This window comes from Dermacentor variabilis, chromosome 2 (assembly GCF_050947875.1).
Source record: "Dermacentor variabilis isolate Ectoservices chromosome 2, ASM5094787v1, whole genome shotgun sequence".
NCBI classification, from domain to species: Eukaryota; Metazoa; Arthropoda; class Arachnida; order Ixodida; family Ixodidae; genus Dermacentor; species Dermacentor variabilis.
Window position 1 is genome coordinate 151,798,522 of NC_134569.1, and position 22,742 is coordinate 151,821,263.

The 22,742-nt window shown below is 46.7% G+C and overlaps 1 protein-coding gene across 6 annotated transcripts in view; it reads right to left on the minus strand.

Moving 5' to 3' along the window:
• Uggt (UDP-glucose-glycoprotein glucosyltransferase) overlaps positions 1-22,742 on the minus strand; it is a 218,079-nt gene that overhangs the window by 106,822 nt on the left and 88,515 nt on the right. The gene's annotated exons all lie outside the window — the stretch shown is intronic.

The window sequence follows — 22,742 nt, forward strand, 5'->3', positions numbered from 1 at the left end:
AGGACAGATATTATAATTCCATAAGCTGCACATATTACAGTGTCTAAAATTAAGAAATGTCATGTATTAAATTGGAGTTTGCATAAAAGTTGCTACATCACTTGTGTAAGTTCTTCAACAAAAGTCCTATTAGTAACTTACCGTTATCTTGCAGAGCAATGTACAAGATATCAATTTTCTCCACTTCAGATGTGTTAACTCCCGAAGTTAGCAATATCATGATATCTGCTTATGTTCTAGAGTGACAGAGTTGTAAACTCGATGTTTCGTTTTAAAAATGTGTGATTTTCGGCACCCATTATATATAAAGACAGCCTGAATGAAAAAAAAAATCTGCTTCCAGTGGCCACTAGATTTTAACTCCTCCTTCTAAAACATGACAACATCATCGAAATCAGTTCAGCGGATGCCAAGCTAGATGATTATCAGTTTCAATGTATTTAGGTCGAGGCTGCCGCAGTAAATCGCAATCATAAAGGGGCCTTCACAAGGTTTAGACATTGCACACAGCGGTTGAGACAATGGCAGCAAGTTTCTTCTGCATGGAGGCCAGCTCACCTCCTATCACCATTGCCTCACAACATTTCATTTTCTTCTATTCCCAATTTTCGTAAACCCTTCTCAAAAGTTCTAGCAGACGCATGTGCTCCGGTCCGTGCATATTACGACTTCTAGCACAGAATCAATACTTTGGGTTGTGCCTGCCTTGTGAAGGGTACTTTTATGTACATCTCAATTATACAACTTCTACCTGCAGCACACTTTCAACACATTGTCTTTATTGAAATGAGTGCTAGGAGGCATCGGATACCAGAGTAAAAGCACACGGCAGCATAAATACCAATCATACGCCAGGGAGGTTATATAAAACTCTCTCTCTCTCTCTCTCACTATATATATATATATATATATATATATATATGTATGTATATATATGTACACACACACGCGCGCACGCGCGCACACACACACACACACACACACACAGACGCGCACACCTTGATATACCAACGCTCAGAGATTTCTTGACCATTGTAATAAATTCCTGTGTTAAACCACTTCATTTTATCACCTTCCCGCACTTCATAACACACATTTGCGAGTGTTAAGCTGAAGTGTACCGGTGTCGCGACTGCCAGCCGTGACTGCCGCATTCCGGCTGTCCAAATAGACATGTTTTGCCCGGGTATTTCGTCTCGTTCAAGAAGGTCAGACACTCGAACGCGCGCATGAGCGCATCAACAGGATGACGCAGACATTACTCCCTAACCGCCAGATGGCAGCACAGACATCTATTAAAAAGACAATGGCCACCACACAGCACAGCAGTGGGAAGCATCTCTCGGCAAAGATACCGCCAGGAAATGAAACAACCAAGCTGAGGTGATGATATCGCTTGTTAAGGACACCCAGAAATCAACTCGATCTCGCTTTCGTTTTCCTCTTTTCCTGCTCACATCCATTTCCGCGCTTCTGTACAAGTGTAAAAGGCACACACGCGAAGCGAACTTTGTATTCACGGCACCGATTTTCAGGCCCAATTAAATTTAGAAAATGTAACTACTATTATTTCCCCACACCGACGCGTTACCACCATCATAATTGACCTAAATATTGCGGCCAACGTAGCTTCTCCGCAATGCAAAGCCATGTGGCGAAGCCATTGGCGCCCCACGAGTCCGCGGCGCCAAAATTCAATTCGTTTCAATTTGAGCGATTACACACTGTAGTGCTGAGCCCGCAACCGGCGTACACGCGTATTTACCGTGCGTCCCAGATAACGTTAGCCTACCAGTTGAAAAAAAATTCACTCGTCGGACGACCGAATACCGCAGGTCTTAAAATCGCATCTTGCACCGCGTTTCTTATATCTTTTTGTTTTCCTTTAACAGCTTGGCTAGCGCTAGCTGGGTCACCCTATAGGATTAAACAAGGGCTGTTTTCGTAAAGACTTTCGTTTGGCGCGAGTAGCAAGACTGTAACAATCTACACTTCTTTCTTTCTCTTTTTTTACATTGTAGATTATTCCCTCCCCTGACCAACTTCAAGACGATGTAAAATAAAATAGGTCACTACAAAACACGGCCGCGGCAATTTTCTCTGAAGCCGCCATTGTGGCAATATCCCTTCTTTCTTTTTAGGGCTACTTCAACTAACATGAACGTTAACGGAAATGTCACTGGAAGAAAACTCGTGATTTTTATTAGTTAATTAGTCCATAAACGATTGTACTAATTCAAAAGCTACACCGCCAACACGACTCCGTGCTCCGTCCTTCGTCTAACACATTTTTTTACGCGAGATAAGAAAAAAAAAGGAGAAAAAAAAAGCAGCACCCAGCCCATCTAAGCCCATCCGCTTCGGTATCGTACGACCATCGCGTGTTGTTCGCGCGCGCGTCATACGGGAAAAACACAACAGCATGCAGGCGCGTGAAAAAAAACCCGTGCGCGCGCACGGAGAGCCACCCTTTTTTTCCATCACTTTCGCGCGGCACGCAGGACTGCGCCAATCAAAAGCGAGTAATCGCCTGCAGATAAGGCGAAAAACAAAGAGCGAAACAGGAAGCGGGCGAACAAAGCGACGCGGGACGATGACGTCGTCGCGCCGCGGTCCAGCCGTGTCAACGCACCTCGGCGTGCAGCACCATGGAATGAAGTGCACACCGCCAGTCGGCCCCCGTCCTATTCGGCGGCGAGATTGCGACGCCCGCCGGATATCCGGACGAGCCGCCGCAAACGACTCGCTGATTGCGCGGTCGCGACCGATACAGAAATCATTCTGGGACACGCCGCGGATCTGAATGGCGGCGGGGCGTACTCCTTTTTTGTTTTTTTGGACACGGCGCGATCGTCTAGCTTCAAGTACCGGCGGACTTGAGCGACGTTGCAGAATCGCGGTCGAAAATTCTCGCGGTAGCGATCGTTGGAGACGGGGGGTTTGGCACGCCGTTACCGTTATACACAGGCCTGTGCCGCCGAGTGCGCGAGCACGGGGTGTAGTAACGTGCGTGCTCAGTTGAGTGCACGTGGTTGAGTGGAAGCTGCAGTGGTAGGTGGCAGACCGATAACGCTGTGCTAAATTTCTTCCGGCAAAGACAATATCCCGTGCCTGTGGAAGTTTTTCGCAGACCTCGTACTTTCACCTCTATACTAAAGGGTTCAGCGTTTTCGTTTCTTGTTTTTTCTATAATTCGGCCTACTTTTGTCGTTCTTTTATTTCCACCAAAAATATCGTTTCCTTCTTGTTTTTTTTTTTCAGACGAATATATTTTGCTAGATGACCTTTCACAAATTTCTTCCGGCGGAAAATTTTTAGCGTCGACCTTAGAGGTTCTTTTTTTCTTTTTCTTTCCCAGTAAATATCTCGGTCCAGTTGACGCTGAGACGTGTTGTATGACTGCACAGACTATACCAAAGTCTACGAGAAGCACTCTCTATATTAGCGTGCTCATTTCGGCTCGTTGGAGCATATTTAAGAGCAGAACTTGGAAGGGGCGACACAGGGCACAGAAAAGAGGCACGGCCGGGACAGAGCGTTCATCATTAACAACCAAATCTCTTACAGAATTCGCATATGCTACTACAAAGGCGCGAGGAAGGTTTCACGCATGTGATAAGGAAAAGAATCAGCGGGACAGATTTTCTACTTCTTTTGTCTACATGCGTGAAGATCGACCGAGAGCTGACAGATGCGTCCCCGGGAGTCAGAAAATTAATGCTGCAGGTTTCAAAAATCTCACGTGCGCGCTGTCTGCGGTACTTATTTAGGTGCGTAAGCATTTCTATGCCTACCCGACGAGGAAAGCCGTCCCTTGGTCCGTCACGTAAGGCGGTCGCATTCAAGACAGGGCACGCATCAGGGAGCGAACTGACCTTCGCGCTGCCCCTCGCTTCAACGCGAACTAAGCGGCATGAACACAGCGCACACGAAGCTATCACCACTCGGCGCACTCTTGTCCCCATCGCGGATCGCTTCCGAGGTAGGGCCCGCGCAACCACCCCCTACCCCCGGCGCCTTGCGCGCGCGGTGGAAGACGGCGGTGCTTCCTCCCCGCTTTTCTCCCTTGCGTGGACGAGACAGCCGCGATCGCCGGCTCAGCCTCGCACGCTTTCACTCGCACCTACAGCATGCAGCGCGCGGCCACGGTGTTAACACGCTTGGACTTTATACGGAACGTCACGCCGACGGCGAAGATGACGACGGAAATGCGCCTGGAGTGTCGGTATGATTGCTATCGCAATACAACAAAACTCTCTTACTGTGTTGGTGCAAGCGTATACAAGTCAGATACGTTTAACCAATGACAGTTTCTTGTAGATAACGGTTTTGCGCGCGACAGGTAGCTGTTTGGAAAGGTGAACTTGGGTGAAGGAGCTTGAGACAATGTGGTCTCTACGAGAAAGAGCAGCAGACCAAGGACCTCCGTCTGAGAGGAGGTCTAAAATTTTCCATGATAACGGCGACATATGAAGCGAACAGCTTTTCTGTGAACAGATTCTCTGTCTTGTTTATAGTGGTAAATGTGTAGGAGTTACATAGCGGGTGATCATTTTTAAGTTTTACAGGATTTTTAAAGGCCATTTATGGCAGATAGCATAATTCCATTCCTTGAGCTGGAATATTCAGAGGCGGACATTACTTGCACGAGAAATCGAAACACATATCTCAAAATCCGTGCCATCCATAAAACCTGTTCTTAGTGGATATACCTTGCAAGTCAACTGGCTACAATGAGTAAATTACAACGTAAGCCGCAAAATAATTAAGGACTTAATGCACTTTCACCAATTAGTTGATTAATTGTTTCCATTTCTTGAGCAAGTAATGCCCGCCTTGCTGAATATTCCAGCTCAAGCAATGGAATGATGCTATGAGCCACAAATGATTTTTCAAAATTGCGCAAAATTTAAAAATGATCACCCCGTATAGCAGCGGCATGTTGAAGACTAGGTCTTACGAGTATTTTGTAAATTTACGAGTATTTACGAGTATTTAGTAAATGAATCCGGCAACATTGATGCCTTTAGGTAACATATGTGGGTTTATTGACCAGTTGCATTCACCCAAAAAGATCACGATCTCGTGACGCCTGCGGCAAAAAGGACGTTCCACGTCCGCCGCCAAGGTCTGTGAGTGGTGGCGCTGGCTAACACTCCCAGGGTTCTACTAGGATACATAAATATACATAAATGCCCAAGAAAGTGGATGGGAAAACGGTGCCGCGGTAGCTCAATTGGTAGAGCATCGCACGCGAAATGCGAAGGTTGTGGGTTCGGTTCCCACCTGCATGCGGCAAGCTTTTTTTTCATCCACTTTAATTTCCATAATTTATCGTTTCTTTATTTCCTTTATTAAGCACAAGTAATTTCCCCTATGTTGCCCTTGGTGTCAGTGTTTGTTGGCTTCTTATGAGTATTTTGTAAGTTACTTACAAAATGAGTTTAGTTTCTGTTGGAACTACACGCAACTGGCAACCGAAGTACCCATTTATTTATTTACTTTATCTGTTTGTTAATTTTTGAGCGACCTGTTGCGAGTGATGATGTGCTCTTACCAAGACATGATTGAAGTCAAAATGAGACCTAAGCATTTGCAGCATGAAACGCACTGTATAACAATGAACACTGACAGAACGGACTGAGCAAAGAAGCCATCTCGCTCGCACTTAATTTAGTCGGTATATGCCGGTGAGCAAAAGTATATAAACTAGTGATTGCGCGATAAAGCTAATTTTCTCCTCTGCCTGCGATTGTAACTTCAAATTGAGGAGTGCGGTCCAGACGTGGCATTGCGAACTTTCCAGTGCGCTTGTCAATTTCGGTTTATGCATGTTAATTACGAAGAATGACCGCTTTTCTTTTTTCAGCGACCCCATGGTCAGCGTATACATTAACTCTCGGCTGTACGGGTGTTCAGCGGCCTGAATATGTCGGACACAGCTATACTGTTCCAATGTTTGCATCGTTGTCACCGCTGCGTGTTAAAGAAAAAGAAACTATGCACCGAATTACTATAGAACAATAAAGATGGGTTGGAATGAATGATTATGGAAACGCCTGTGGTCCAGCGGCGAGCGTATGAAAGACAACGTACTACTTCACAAGAGCAACAAACAGGAAACCGAAGACAAACTTTTTTTTGATAAGACAAGATAGGACGACGCAAGGGCGGCACTTTACCATCGCTCTCCCAAATTTTTCCAGTTGCCACACTGCGCTACACAAATATACACGTTACGGTGTCACCAGGGCGTTCACTCGAGATAACCCGTCCAGAGACGTCGCGCTACGCACTGACGTATCAAGGCTGTTTCACATGCTGCGACTGCAACGACGAAAATCGGTGCTGTCGCACGCGTCGCAATGCGATTTTTAGAGGGCTCATTTCACATGATTGCGATTTCAACAATGCGACTGGTGCGACGCCCAGGGTTGCTTACAGCCAGGTTTCGCGGCACACGCTGCATAATTACTTTATTGTAGTGAATAAAACGTTTACACTATAATATTATTGACTTATCTTGATTGGAAGCAAATAATATGTACGTTTACTAATTTAAAACCGTTAGTTAAGATTTGTCTTGGAGTGCGCGACGGCGGTTTCTGTAGTTCAGTGCAACATCGCGCACGTAAACAGCTGTTCGCAGGTGGTTCAGCAATTCTTTATTCTATGGTTCAGCGCTGTGTGTTGTCTTATCTACCTTCTATGACCGTTTCGTTTTGCCTGCGCTACAACAATCTACAAGATGGCCTACCGACAAGTTCATATAGCTGCCTCACCGTATATGCAGTATTCGGAATTCGGCTGCCACGAAGTTGTCGTGTCAGCCCAACAAGATCCTCGCGCTACCCGTGCTCGGCGTCAGCTTCTGGAGAAATGATGCGTGTATATTGCCCGTCATTGCGCATATGTGGTGCCTGCTCCTAGCCATATTCTTACGCCAAACGCATCAAGAAGCACCAACCCGAACGCCCGCGTGTGCCCCTGAACGTAGCCTCAAACGATCTGTGTGATTACGACGTGGAATGAAAATTGTGTTGTGAAATTCAACCTTAGCGCTAGCCTGGTTCGTCCATCGCCGTGCTTGCGCTGCGAATATATATATGGGAGCCCTCTATAAATATTTCTAAAGGCGCAAAAGCCGACGAATCAAATGTTTCGAGCAGTTACCGTCACTTTTGTAGAAACCTGTACGTTGTAACATAGCATTCTAAAAGACACACTTCTCGTCCACTTTGTTGTCCCGTGTCTCGCGCTGGTACTATACTCGGAACTTCTAACAAGAAGACCATATCAATACGCGCTATCCATAATGCAGGATCGTGGGCCCACGGCAGGCGCACTTGCCGTAGAATTTTTCAGCTTTCTGCTCAGCCTCGCACGCCTCTCACGGTTAGCCTGTTCTGTGGAAATAAATATTATTATCAATGTTATTAGATATTATAGTTTCTTCACTGTAATTTATAGCAATCTTCCAGATTTCTTAAGATAGTCATGCATTTAACCTGTATTAGATCAACATTGTTACGACATGCTTATGGGAGTCATTTCAAACTAGATTGCTCAGCCAGAGAAAGTACAAGTGCAAGCCTCCATGTTTATTCCAATTTGGTATTCCTAAACAGATTATATTGGCAGAATTTTGTGTCTGCTTGCATTTCCTGCAATTCGATGTTCAGAGCTGGAAAAACTGATTCCTTTTCTTGCTGTCGAAAGGCTGCTTCAATGTCGATAGCAAGCTATAATTATTCATTTCGAAAGTGTTAAGCAATGACTATATGTCTAAGCTTATCAATGCATTTTTGTTCCACGAACACAATCAAGTTTTCTCTCTCCGTCTCATTGACAGCCATGGAATGAAACCGTTCACTTTCATAAGCATCAGGATGCAAACATTCTGGAGTTTGTCCTGAGCATTTGTCTGCATCCTATAGTGTGCATGTTTGTATCAAGTTATGGTGTTACAATCTATAGTAATTAACTATAGTGCAACAGAAATACGATGGACAGGAACGAAGTCAACACACAGAGCACTTCGTTCTTGTCTGTTGTCAATCTGTTGCACTTTAGTTAATAATGATTACACACAAAGTCATCTAGTTTTTAGTTATTATGTCGGGCTTATAAGCCTGCTTGTGTCCTAGAATATCTGCACGGTTATGTATCCTGTAATTTAATTTCTGGCCATGTGCTTGCAAGTCGCGTGTCAATCTCCTGATTTTCCTTACAATCTTGTGTGATGTGCAGGCCCAAATAGTTTCTAGTGAATCCATGCAGGGTGTTGTGCAGGGTGTAATCTGCACTACAAGTGCTGCTTTGGTTGCTTTCAGTTCAGCTTTTCTAGATGTAGGATGACCTGGAATGGTACTCACTTATATAGGGTTTAGCTTTATGTAGTGTCATACTACTGTTACACTGCTATTGCCATGCCATATGTGCCTTATGTTTGCTTGCATCTTCATGATTAGCAACCTCCTCTGTGTGTTTGGCAGTTGCATATAGTCTCCTGGCTTAATTGTTTGCCCCCATATTCCACGGTATGAGCCTGTTGTGTTTCAAGTTCAGGCACTCCCGAGGTTGTGTTTCTGAAGGGAGGGGTAGTCGTCTTTGCATCTCATATGCTAGCTGGCATAGTATCTTGGGACGAGGTTCTGAGCTCTTGAGACAAAGAATTTGTGCTGCAGGCTGCAACTCTACTGTCTAGGTGCTTGTTCGTTAGCTCTTTCTCATAGAGGTCTTCAAGCATGGTAAAGTTGGAAAGACCTGTTATTACTACCCGATGCCTGTATTCGACGAGTTGTCTTTTTTGTGTGCTGCTGGTAATTCATACCGTACCATACCTTGGACACAAGCACAGCATCTGCGATTTTCTATAGTATCCACTTGTCCACCCCCATTATTTTGAGATTATTCTTTTCACCAGGTGTGGAAGTTGCGTCCAGGCATTGCATAATTGTTTCACCCACGTGCTGGCTCTGCCGTCATGGGCTTACACTGGCTGAGGATTTGTGGATGTTGTCTTGTGGGCATACTTGTCCAGCTATGTGGATCACAATGTGCAATCTGGGGCAGTTCTTGATTCTAGTCTTTCTTTTTTTTTCGACGTTGATATGAGCTGACTTATCAGAAAGCGAGAGGCCAGACCGGCCAAGAAAGTCTGAAGTGTTGTCGAGGGCTTGTTGCATCATTCTTGATTTCTGCATAAGATAGCTTTCCCATAGACTGTAATACACCATAGGCTGTAGTGTTTCTTGTAGTATGCCCGTGTTGTTGGTATGTGTGGGCCAAATGTACCTCCAACTCTCACCTGGAATTTTCTGCCTTTCAGAAAGTTACTGTTTAAGTGCTCTACCAAAAATGTTTTTGCTCATCGTTCCTCTTATTAGAGCAGCATGAGGTACTCCTGTTAAAAGCCTCTTAACTCTCTTCATTCTTTCATAAGCGGTATTACACAATGTCCTGCAATAAAGTTCCTGCTGCTTATGGCCCACTCATATCTGCCAGAAGGGACAACTCTTGAAAAAGGTTTTCTTTGTGCTATGTGTGCGACGTATATGTAGTATGAACATTCATGCCTTGATATTATACATCTGTAGAACCAGCTTCCTGACAGAGTACTTGCTATACCTGATCATGCTTATTTGTGCAGTGCTGTTGAACAATACATATTGATGCAATGAATATTTACACACTCGAATTATCAAGAAACATGGTTGTTTTACAATTCTGCCCTTTGCTTTCTATTGGTGTTAGATTTTGCATAAGCATGCCCCCCTATGCAATAGTATATTGAAGTGCAAGGGTTCAATAAAAGGTGATGAACTAAATCTAAGTGCAAGAGCTTTTTTTTTCACCTATGACTCCCATTGAAATGCGACTTCCATGGCTGGCAAAACAACCCCTCGCCTTGTGTTAGCAGCAGAATGCTATAGCCACAGTGGCAGGTGAGCAAATTGAAGAACAATATTTCTGTCTATAATTTTTTTTCTTGCCTGTATGTAAGTAAAGTTTGGAATAAGTTTGTCATTGCAAAAAAGCCCAGTTTGTGTTATTTTATTGAATAAACCACATATTGTGTATAGTTGAAATGCAGAAATTTGTTCTAAAATCCTCGGGTGATATATGTTCTTGCAAGTAGCATGGTATTTCATTATTTATAAAGATAGTAATCGCAGCGGATATCGTTATATGGTTTTACACACTAATATATGTGATCACAAACTTGTTAGAAACTTACTAGAAACGTGTAAGGCATGAATGTTTCTGCACACTTGATCAGCCGTGAACGTGCAAGAACTGCTTGTACTGGCTGACTTCACTGCACAGTTTTGATTTACTTTTCTTCAGCGTGTCGTTTTATACTGTTTTATCCCCACTAGAACAGGCCATTTGCCTGCTTTTCGCATTGTTGCACGAGTTCTACATAATTGTGCAGGAGGGTACGTTGTCACTGTGCCATTATAGCAAGCAATTTACTTAATCTACTAGCTGTACAGTTAAGTACCTTGCAGAGCAAGTGTTCATACAGATGCAGTAAGGATACAAAGTCCGCAACATAGTCAATGTTTATTGGTTTCTGTGCAAGAAAAAAAAAAAAAATATCCAGAGAAGAGGTGCAACTTGACGTGCATGTAATGTTTTATTCAAGCCACGGATTTAATGCTATCGTAGCAAATTCATTACGATAGCCTACACTTTCGCTCTGTCAAATTTAATAAGAGGCAAGATAAGCTTTCAAGATGCATCGGGAAATTCATGCTTGAAAACCGACAAGAAAATGCAACTGAACGGTACCGCGTTCAGCGCAACGTTGAAACTTCGGGTACTTTGCTGTCTTGTCATTTGCCCTTGCCAAGTTTGAAGTAATTCAAGCTGCTTTGTAAGCGCGATTTCTGCATGCTACTCAGCAAAAGAAAATTGTGACGACCTCGTCGTCTGCTGGGGTTCGAACACCTCCTAGCACTGAGAACTCCCAAAGGCGTACGAAGCAAACGTGAAAATGCACTTCATTTGCTGTGTAGCGTGTCAACAAACGCATAGCAATCGGAGAATGCAATCTGCGGTACAAGTTTTTTATTCTCCCTTCGCGTACGTACCGAATTCGACGATCCACCTCTCCGCGCATTGCACTTGTCGTGCGAGACGCCATTTTCCAAAACAAACCGGCGAAATAGCTCCGTTGACAGCTCTCCGCGCAATTTCGACGGAAAATCGCAGCGATCGGTGCGACGGTGCGACTGTGCGACCAACCGGTTGGTCGCAGCCGAAAATCGGGGGGTCGGCACTGCGACTGCGATTTTCATCGCAAACGACGGAAATCGCACTTCCGGTGCGACGAAAATCGCATCATGTGAAACAGGCTTCAGGAGAGCAACTTCTCGCTCGTTTGCGACACGACGCCGCGCCAACTATCGCGAGCTGTTGACGCGCGCGACGCGTGTGTAAGTATACGCATGACACGCTCATATGTCACGCAATCGCCGACGGGATGCGACGACTGCGGGGCGCGCTGGGCATTATTTATATTCCGAGAAAGGCCCAGCGGACCTCGCTATATAAGGGGTCGGGTGTCGCCAGCAGCTGAGCTGCAGACACGCAACGGCCGTTGTTTCACAGCGAAGCTGCATATACCTCTACCGTCCAAGGAAATTTTCGTGTCGTTGGCGTGGTAAGCGAAAAACTCCCCATACGAGGGCCGATTCCGGAGACAGTGCAATGCCGGGCCGACCCGCGGCGGAGGTGCAGTTCGCCATTAAGGGCCCCACATTCAGAGCTTCGCTGGCCATCCTTATTCACAGCTTGGAAGGGCACTGAGGTTTTTTTTTTTTTTTTGTCTACGTTTCTGGGACACGATGTGAGCTTGATTGCACTTACAGTGGGAACGGGAGCGCCCGCATCGGGACAGCTGTAACCGACAGCGTGACAAAGGCGCAACCTTGCCTCGTCGTCAGCTTTCTACGGCGCTTTGCAAACCGTTAACAGATAGCGACCACGGAAACGTCCCCAAGGTCACATTAATGATTGACGGCAGCGGCAACTCTTCACCAGCCAGTTCCTCCCTAAACAGGCAGCCTAAATTGCTTCCCCGTCGATCTGCAATCATCCCTGAGTTGTGTCAGCCGATTCCTTGCCTGAAATTTCCTGACCTCGTAACGCTCCTCTGCTGTATTGCGCTGTATTACACTTGACATTCACTTTGTTACACTGCATAGCAAACCACCGGCTATCTGCCCTGCGGATTACATAACCTTCCCAACTCCATTTTTTTTTTACTCCTAAACTACACCAACGTTGACTACAACCATTTTATTGTGGATTATAGCCTTCGAGGTCTGATGACGCACGTTGTCCAATCTCGGAGGCCACGCTCTAATCCGTATAGTGTTGGCCGCTTGCCCACTGCGACGAAATTTCTCGCGGGCAAAGTTCATTACTATAAAAGAGCAGCAATAAAATTGAAGCAATCTCGGCTGAGTTGTATAGGGCTGGTAATTGTCAAATTTTCTTCTTTAAAGCCTTTAAATAGCACCTAGCTGAGCAGACAACGCGCGCATCTGGTGGTTAGCGGATATGACGCAAATCCCGGAGGGCCTCTGAGACATTCAGCGCGCCGCCTACAACCTCAGAGTTTATGTCGAGGCGCCGTACTGGTTTTCAACGACCCGACTCCTGCGTCATTTCTGGCAAGCGATAGCGGCGGCATATTTTTTTTTTCAACGAATTTCGGTATAAAAGATGGCTGGCTCTCCCGTAATCGCGAGTAGATGGCAACCCGCAAAGCAGACTGGTTGGAGATGATACTAGCCACAATATTAAAATAGGTGTAGTGCCATGTTCGCAACGGCACACCTCACCACACTTCACCACGCCATACTGTGCAATGGTCCATATGGACACTGCCCAGACAGAAGAAGAAAATCGGCTGAAGGCGGCACGACTAGCAGCGAAATACACCAGGGAGACAGAGCGCACTTCTCAGCTAGAAGAAAAGCGCCCGAAAGAGGCGCCACGCGGCGTGGCGCCATCTCTCGAGGCGATGCAAAACCCGCGCTACGGTACTCACGGACCGCTGGAGTTCCAAAGAGCTAAGGCAACCCTGTCTCAGCGCCACACGATGACAGTGACGTGCATGGTGGCCTGTATCTGGCCTTTTGAACGTCGTTATTGGAAATGACAAATGAAACGTCCGCGTCCTAAAAGTTACAGTATGAGTATTGTGAACATTAGGAAGAACTCGGAAGCAATATTTTTTGTAACCTGTTTCAGCAGTAACTAGCGTATGTAATGCGGTCCCGTAAAAAGGGTCGGGAGCTATAGACCGCATTTCCGTAAGTTCTGACTGGTCGCCCGGAAGATCTCGTTCGTTATGTTCTCGCAACTTGTCCAGATGTTCTCGTTAGAATGCCGGGATAATGGCTTTGGCTTTTGACTCGAGGTCACTTGAAGGTCGCCGACAACGAGCTAAAAGCATTCCATGTTTAAAAACAGTTCATCTTTTTGTGAGCTCTTTGCAGCGCGCCCACTCATATTCAAAGCGTAAAGTTTTGCACGGAGGTTGCCTGAAACGGCTTTTGATGCGGGCCAATATAACGTTGCAGTTGGCCTTTGACGTTGCGCCTATAATTTTTCTGTACACCACTCGTTGCGTTGTCCTTAGTGTCCTCCCAAGCCTCTTTGCTATCCTCTAAGTTTCAGCATCATATATGGGTTAGTTACTGTCTAATGCTCTCACTGTATATTTTTTTAGGATATCAGTCAACCACAGTTCACAGACATGAAAGGTATACTATACTTGAGACGGTGCCCTTTAAACAATTTTTATTCGTATGGAGATTTGCTTATGATTCGGGTCGTACTTGGCGTCACTAAACTTGATCTTGTTCACTATTGTGCTAATCGTCAAACCTACGCTTAGGCTTTGCCAGTTAAGGTCTTCAATCATTTGTTGCAAGTCATCTCCAGCGTAGCTGAACTGGACAATGTCATCCACAAACTACAGGCTGCTGCAATGTTTGCTGTTGATCCCTATACACACAACCTATAATGTTTCCTAATCTAACATTTTGAATACTTTTCTAAAGCATGAAATGAACAGCATTGGAGAGAGAGAGAATAAACGTTTGGTCGTGTTCCCAATGTCCGAGCGCTAACGCTTTTGTCAGTGTGCTTAATTGGCATTTTCTCGCTACTGTCGTGAATGATTACAGCAGCCGTGGAATCTGTATATATATTTCCGAAGACGTTCCCGTATGCTCTCTCCTTAACTGCTTAACGCCTCCGTGACTACATTATTTTGTATAATCTAAGACGGCAACATATTAGGTTGGTCATATTCTAGAGACTCCTCAATTACCTGATTGGTGACTTGGATGCGATCAATTGCCGAACACTCCTTCACAAGACATGCGGTCTGCTTTGGCTTCGAGATTATTTTGCGCGTCACCCGAAAGCAGCCTGTAATACAATTATTTACGTTGTCATGAATTAATATTATGTAGGTATTCTTCCATGCCTCTAGCACATATGAAGTCACGAAGTATTGCGACGCAAGTTTACCTCAAGGTTTCATAGCGGGCCCGATCCACATACGCCTCGGGCCCTTTTATCAGCGAGCCATTAAAAAAAAAAAAAAAAAATCAGGGGGCTGGCGAGGACCAAGGTGGCAGAGTCACTGGATATGTTCACGAATTAAGCAACTGGGGTTTCTAAAAGCTTCCTAGCTGTTCTCGACTTTCCGGACACATGTGCGTGCACGTGCCAAGCGCAGACATTTACACCTTTCAATCTACAAAAAAAAAAATGGCCCGAGGCTGAGTGTACTTGCACGTGTAGCTTGGTTAATGCAAGACGACGCCGGCAAATGACGTCAGAGCGTCAGCAAGTTCGAGTGACTTCCAGAAGCGACACATACGCCCGGTTTCCTTCGCTATCGCAGTGGGCGATCCATGTTGAAGCTACAGTACACAATACTGAAGCTGTACGGCAAGAAAGGTTTGCTCCGAGGCAGAGGAGCGCTGGCTCCTCCGTACTAACACGGTACTGTGCCCGGCAGTACTACAGTACTTTAACCCTGCTTTCACTGGGGAGTGCCCACTGCGTGGTTAAGCGTTCTCGGACGTTTTCCACACATAGTACGGGCTTGCCCCTCTAACCCGGCTTACCTTTCCCCTTCGCCCCCCCTCCCCCCCACCCACCCGAGAGAGCTGGGAGGCTGCCCTGCTCGGCTGCTCTACCTTAAAGAGCCAAAGTGCTCTCGTGGCTAGGGCCCGAGCCGCCGCGGAGGCCACAGGGGTCCCGGACTAGGGACCCCTCCTAGATTTTGTAAGGGGCCGGCCCTTAAGGTCGTCCTAAACTCTCTCTGTAAATAAGTGAAATAAATGTTTACCACCACCACCACCGGGATAGATGGGTCCCAACAGGGGGACAGTCAGCCACAAAAGTTGTTTGTTTGCTAATTCGCCGTGTCCGAATTGGACCACAAGTGACCGCAGCGGAGTTAGGTACGTCGATATATCATCTCCGCTTGCGCTGACGCTTTCAGTGAGAACGTTTTGCATGCATGCATGCATCAAGACGCACGGACACGGGATAAGTGAAGAATCCAGGACCACCTCCTCCTCCCCCCTGCCTCCCCCCCCCCTATAACAGAAATGCATAGCGCACTTGCCCTTTTCGTTCATGACCCGCCGTGGTTGCTCAGTGGCTATGGTGTTGGGCTGCTGAGCACGAGGTCGCGGGATCGAATCCCGGCCACGGCGGCCGCATTTCGATGGGGGCGAAATGCGAAAAACACCCGTGTGCTTAGATTTAGGTGCACGTTAAAGAACCCCAGGTGGTCAAAATTTCCGGAGTCCTCCACTACGGCGTGCCTCATAATCAGAAAGTGGTTTTGGCACGAAAAAACCCCAAATATTATTATTATATTTTCGTTCATGCTGACATTGTCAACGACTAAAATACGACGCGATTGAGGATACCCGGTCGGACGCCTGGCGAAGAAAACCCGGTATGAGATCCAAATAATATTTTGCGTTAAAGAGAAAACTAGCACAAACGTCTGACAGAGTGTGAAAAAAAAACGCTCACGCAGCTTGCCTGCGATTTTCGTAAACGCTTTCATTTTTTTTTTCTTTTTTTCCACATCGATTCGTAGAACACTCCACGCTACACTGCCCTTTTGGCGGCTAGCAGCTCATATAGCAGTGCGCTATTCCAACAGCTAGATCCTCCGGCACGTTTCAGACGTCGCGCGAGCAGATACAGAACGTCCCGGATGTGCGATTTCTCACGGTTTTGCATTATCTATTGTTACTATTTTTTTTTTGTCCTCGCTCTTCGTTCAACTGCATGTTTTATCTCCTCGAGTGGATGATGACCCCAGCCGCTAGCAGGTCTGCTGCCTCTCCAGCACGCGCACTTGTGAGCTCAAGAGCCATCGAAAGATTACGCCCTGTCTATCTACTCCCACGAATACTCTACAGCGTACGATCGGCTTCTCTGGTAGTTTCGTACGAGCACGACAGGGAACACGGTTTACACAAAACGGCACGGACGAAAGATTGTGACCTGTGCTCTATTCAAAAAACGGACCTCCTCGACTTCGCAATGGTCGGGCGGCGTCGACCCCTCGAATGAAGTAGGCGGCGCGCTTTGGTAGCGGAGCTGCCGTGATAGACAGCCGCTTGGCAAACACAAATTCCCGTCCATTGACCTCGCGAGTGCGGACTATGAAAGCAAACGACGATAGAATCATATAGAGAAGCTGCAAAGCGCGATATCACGAAGGTAGGCCTGCTGACGTTCGGACCCACTCCTGCATATATGTGTACATGTAATGCTGCCCTTCCTAAAACAAAGTAGTTTGTTTACAGCGAAGCTGTTAAGGGCTATTACTGAAGTACTATAGCGCCAAACAGACGACACAAGAAGAAGAGATGCACCAACTAGCCCAACAAAAGTTCTGTTAAGGGCTAGTTCCCCCAGGATCGTGTCCGTGTGTCGATACAAAGCTCCCATACATACGTGGCCCGATCCCGAAGAACGTGCAATGCCGGGCAATGACGGTATCATATTATAAAATATGATATAATCCTGTTCCGCGTTCGAGGAATTGAGAACCCGTGCCTATGTGATGCTAACGGAGCCGACTGATAATTTATTTTACCTATTTATCACAATAGCCGCAGGGCCGGTAAGGGCATTAGTGAGAGGGTGGGCACATAGCTACAACGCGTACGTATGCACATATGACAATTAAAATGTTCAGCTGGCTCGTGAGAGCACCTACTTTTCATATACGCCAGCGCTTTGAGATAGGAACGACCTAACAGATGACTCTCCTATCGGCACGAGCTCTGTGAGCATGGGCTTAATCGTGACTCGTTTCGCAAGCTCGCTCCATCGAAAAGCGCTGGAAAGCAGAAAAGCGGCGCTCGCGTGAGACAGCTAGATATTTGGACGGTTGTACAAAAACCAAACAAGGCAAAAAAGTAAATCATGTGCAGTGCATCACGCAGATTCACAGACTCAAACAGCAGTGGATCCACACGGATTACGTACGACAGGGAAAAAATGGCTATACGGAGGATTTGAAATCTTCACTGCTGGCGATGGAACAGGGGCGGCTATTTATATACTCGGAGCTGGTTTTCCGTAGAAAGGGACGAAGCAGCAAACTCGCACGACAACGAGGAACGTCAACCTTGTATCGAAGTGAGTGAGTGAGTGAGTGAGTGAGTGAGTGAGTGAGTGAGTGAGTGAGTGAGTGAAATGAGAGGGAGAGAGTAGCCGGTGAGATTGCAAGGCGTGTCCTTTTGAAACGAATTCTCAGGATTACACCAGCTTCGAGACATTAATTTGCCAAGTTTCTGACAAAATCCATTGGCGTTCCAGTTACTTTTGTGCTTCAATGCATAAAACAGCGCTTTCTTTAAAACGTAGTGGAACAACAGTAATTAATTTTTTCCGCAAGTTCGACGCCGCATATCTCGAGACCAATGTCTTCCTCAGAATTCGTTCGGTGAGACACGTTTGCTAGTCGATACGTTTTGCAAGCTCACTAGTACAACTCGTAGACTGAAATGTGTGCCGTAAAGTAATTTATTAACAAACTAACTAGCGTAATTGCGTTAATTATCCAATTAACCATTTTGATTTCTTGTAGAAGTAATGGCCGCCTCATCGAGTAATTTAGCTCAAGGGTTAGAATTTCGCTATCAGCCACAGGCAATTTTTTAATAATTTGGTACCACTATATATGCACTATCTGAGACTAGGCTCATTACGCGGTCCAAGCTTTCGTTAATCGCCAATTGGTCTTAAAGGGGCGCGATTGCTATGCACGCGCAATACATAAAGATGCCTTAAGGGAAGCTCTTCGCACAACCTATACGGGGCGCGAACTTTAGACGCGAGTGGATACGGTATAACCAAGAGCTCCGCATTCGGAGAGAAGTAACGCGGCTTCGGGCCACGCAGCTAGGAACCGAGGGAAATAACTACGATCGCAATATGCAGCAGGAACTGCTGCATATGCAGATAGTAAATAGAAGTAATACGCGAGAAAAGGATGGGTACAATTAGAAACACGAAGTGTTCAAAAGTTAGGTCGAACGTACGCGCGAACAATCGAGTTTCGTCGCCTCAAAGATACGGCGGAATGGCGGATCCGTGCGGAGAACGCTGCTCCGCAACCGCGGCATTCCGCTACGCTTCGCACTGACTTCGCAGTATATACGGTGGCTAGAATGCGTGCAGAGCCGACCATCACACACGCACGCGCGCAAATACCTTCCCATCGTCCCAAGTGCAATATAGGCTAGGAACCTGCACAAACAAGAGGAAGGATCGAGTACGCGCCGTACTCAGCGCACTTCGACGGCAATCATCGATGGCCCATTCACGAATGAAAAACTGAAGGCGCGACTTGAATGGAGCAGTACGCGTCAGCTGAGCTAACTGTAAACGGAGAAGAGTTGCGCTTCTCTGCATTTCGTTATAGTCAACGACTGCGTTAACTTGTGGAACTGCAGTTTCGACTTCGACATCTTCGTGATTGTGAGATGCTGCGCGCCGCACGAACCGATTTCCATCGGCCACGTATAGTGGATCGGTAGCGAAGCGTAATTGCAGCATCGCTCGGTTTGCGATGAGCGCACCTTGTCATATACACAGCATCGCCTCGAGGGCCATGCCGAATGGAACGCGTTTCTCGTGCTGCGGAAAGCGCGCGTCAACGCTACGAAAGCAGAGGTGCGGCAGTTACAGCATTACAGTTACAACAGTTACAGTTACATTACAGTTACAGCAGTGCAACCCTCGCACGACGTGCGAGGGTTGCACACACCGAAACAGCTGCACGCAGCACCGCAAGCCCACGACACACACAGAGTAAGCGCTGACGCGAGGGAAACATGTATTTAGGTGAATGCTCGACGTATCAAGCTTTAACGTGAAACGTGAAAAAAAGAAAAGAAAACCAACGTGAAACGCCGGACTTATTCCACAAGAACACCGCCGGATCTGTCTATAACGTATCTGTAAAAAAAGTTGGAGGGAGAAGAACTTCCACAGAAACGAAGAAATTTGACAAAAAGATGCAAACGGAAGCAAGGTCTCTGTCCGATCGAGAAGGGCTCAAGACAAATTAGGGCTAGCGAAAGTAAAGTCTATGGCGGAAAGTGACTGAGAACAAACAAACAAACATGGGTGTTCGTGCGTTAATGCATAGTAAATTATTGTTAGCAGTTTATCACTCGAATCGGTCTCAAAACGTCACGAAGTATTATGGGAGCTAAAGTCCCCGGCAAAAATGATTTCTTTTCTGCGGGACGTAAGTATGCTTTGCGTGTATATATATATATATATATATATATATATATATATATATATATATATATATATATATATATATATATATATATCGATATAGCGATCGATACATCCACGGTCGCTATCTTGCGAGATCTCTCGCTCAAAATGTGCGCCACTGAAGAGGCAAGGTCTCGCCGCAATTGGAACGAAGCAGCCCTCAAGGCCTCCTTAAATGAAGTAAAGATATCATAAGAGTAGAAGGAGCTTCGTGTCCTCGCAGAGGCCGCGACGATCAAGCGCCGCGACGTGACGCGCCGCACCGTATGAATGAGTTAAGCCTCTATACTGGAGCTCGGGGAGCTATAGCATTGTCACGGTCACTGGCACAAGGTAGGTCGTCGTATTATATATAGTACATATAGATTACCGGCGTAAAGGCCGCCGTTGTATAAGGCCGCGTTATAGTCGCCATCAAATCGTGCCAAACGACAAATTTACATTCTGGGGTTCTGACGCGCCAGAACCCCAATACGATTACGAAGCACGCCATCGTGGCCAGGACTCCGGACTAACTCTGACCGTCCGGGGTTACTTAGCCTGCACCAAATGCGCGGCACGCGAGCGTTATTGCATTCCAATGCCCCCAGCGGAATGGATCGAACCCGCGACCTCGAGCAGCGCAACGCTATATATCGCATATTGCAACATATGAGCTATACCGCGAGGAGGGTGTGCCAAACGAAACCGAAAGTAATACCATGCGGACAACACGCGCTCTGGAAATCAATGCTAAGCCGGTGAATCGCACGGCTATATCTACATATACGGACTCGTTCGGCGACGCGCGACGTGTTGGCGTAACGCGCGCACGCGTGTATAATAAGGCGAGCAATCGCGTGCGCGGCAAGCGCGTGGTCGTTTCTTCGGCGCCATCCTCAGCGGCACGCAGTCCCCGCGCCTACATATAGGAGTCGTGGGGAAAACACGGCAGCTACCGCACTGGCAAGTCGTTGTTTGTAGGCAGACGATGCGGCGTGACGCACGCGCGCCCATCGCCTCGATGGGTCTCAATCAATGCTCGCCGAACGAGGAAAGCAGAGCGCCGGTCTGAAGGGGGCGGATCTGCATTGCAGGCGCGGGTGATTCCGAGTCCCATCATCTGTACGGAGGAGATATTTTCCCCCGAACGACGCCGGACAGAAAGATACACCTACGTACCGCAACATTCCCCGGCACGAGGCAAATATTACGTTGTAATTGATAAAGGAGAGAAGAACGCGCACCTATCCTGGGTTCTTCACTTCTGAAAACTGACGCTCGACCCCATGGCAACTGCACCGCCTGCACGACACGTATCAAGCAAGGTGTCAGACCGGACTACAGTTGGCATTCCATATTGATACAAATCGGCGCAAAAGCGGAAGCAGAACATAAGTAGAGGCGACAAGGACAAGCGCTTGTCTTTGTCATGATGTGGTGACATCGCGCATTAAGCGCGGGCAATTGGAGCCGCATTGCCTTACGAGGAAACGGTTCCAGTTTCTATAAAACTTCGACTAGACAGACTTTACTGTATACTATTGGGCGACATGTGCCCTAAAATGAATACAGTCGAGCGACTTCCTAACGAAGTCCTCGGGGCTTCCGAAGTCATTCATTGTATGCATGCAGGTCACTTCGCTGCAAAGGTCGCGCACCGCACAGCTCTCGATAGAACCGCGGGACAGAATTATTCCTTCGTTATAGAGGTATTTTCGTTATATAGAGGCGTTCAACTGTGACTTAAAAATAAAGTGAATTAGTGCACCTTTTTAATTAGCTATCTGCACACTGCAATTTGCCATGCAAATAATGCCTTTTTTACAACGTCACTTAAATATGCACGCACATCGCTATATTAGCAACAGAACATCACAGTCACTGGGCTGGCCCCTATAGAGCGGCCAATAACGTAACAGATGCGATACGCTACACAGCATAAGCTATACAGATACACGCATGTGTGTGTCAAGATAGCAAGTTTCACGAAGAAACCTGGACGCATGCTGTGCTTGCTTAGCGGAACCATTTTGGTTGCTTTATAGCCCAAAGCAAGTCGCTTATACTGCCGCTCCATATTCGCGCCCGCCAAAGCGCAGCGCGATATATTTTGGTCGTGGATCGACTTCCGTTAGCGGACGTCGCTCGTTACGTACACGCGAGTAAATGCGGCACCGCCGGCATACAGATGGGATAAATATATCGCGCTCTTCGGCGCGAAATAACGCCGATGCGAACAGACTACATCGCCGAGATAAAAAGCGTGCACGCGATAGCAAGGTCGCACGACAAGCAAGGTCAGCAGCGGAGAGGGGTTATGCGCACACCGCGGGCACGTCCTCGCGTACCCGTCAAAAAGTCCTGGACGTCCCCAAGGTTTGACACGGATATATAATCAAGAAAAACAAACCGGCTTTTTCTTGCAAGAAATCTGCGCTATGTACTGACGACCGCCGCATATGTCTTCGTGCAACCCTTTGTATACATTTTAATTTCCCCTCCCCACAGAACCAACAATTAAAGAAAAAAAGTTTACGGCAGATATACGACGCCTTCGCTGGACTCAACGCTGGACGAAGCCTTACTGAAACGTTTCAATTAAAGTGTTGTATTTACGCAAACAAACACATGACAGGTGCAATTTTATTTAGAAGTATGTTCGTGTACGTACTGGATCCGTTCTATATATGCTATTTTCCCGTCTCAACTTTTGTGTAATTTGTCTCTGCAGTGTATGTAACGCGCATGTAACTTATATATGTGACGCGTGTTCTTCGCAGTGCGTTTTGCGCAGCACACCGAATACGCGCCTACATATATACCCGGGTAAGGCGCGGAGACCCCCGCCAAACTATTCACGCGACCGCGTATGTTAGACAGTTTTAGGG